The following is a 474-nucleotide window of genomic DNA, read 5'->3' on the forward strand; positions in this document are numbered from 1 at the left end:
AAAAACCAGGGTGCAGCTAGAGGGACTCCCCATATTTCTGGTTTCTTCTGAGCCTCTCAAAACAACTCCTCAGCTCCCCAATATGGTTCCTTGAGAGAGCCGAGCTTGGTGTCAGCCAGGTATCACGGGCTTAGATAAGGCCTCCCTAAAGTGAGAGGGGCAGCTTCCAGGGGCCAGCAGCCAGACACAGCAGTGGAGACTGAGCCAATCTCTTTCTGCTTCTTGCAGCCCTGACTGTGAAGTTTCTGACCAAGAGGTTTATCAGCGAATATGATCCCAACTTGGGTAAGAGACCACCCCTCCCTATACCTCCTGGAGTACTCCCCCAGAACCTACCCTGGGGGTGGGCACTGGCCAGGACTGCACATCTGAGGGCAGAAGGGAGGAGCCTCCAGGATGACTCAGCCCATGGGGGAAAATGTTGTAAGTGCCAGAGATACCCCTTCCACAGCCCACCCGAGACAGCTTGGGGGT

General features: G+C 55.3%; 1 protein-coding gene across 1 annotated transcript in view; it reads left to right on the forward strand.

Annotated features, from left to right (window-relative positions):
* The window catches only part of LOC103586664 (ras-like protein family member 12), a 9,781-nt gene that overhangs the window by 2,756 nt on the left and 6,551 nt on the right, over positions 1–474 (forward strand). The gene's annotated exons all lie outside the window — the stretch shown is intronic.

The sequence above is a fragment of the Galeopterus variegatus genome, unplaced genomic scaffold (assembly GCF_000696425.1).
Source record: "Galeopterus variegatus unplaced genomic scaffold, G_variegatus-3.0.2 Scaffold360, whole genome shotgun sequence".
In the NCBI taxonomy this organism is placed as follows: Eukaryota; Metazoa; Chordata; class Mammalia; order Dermoptera; family Cynocephalidae; genus Galeopterus; species Galeopterus variegatus.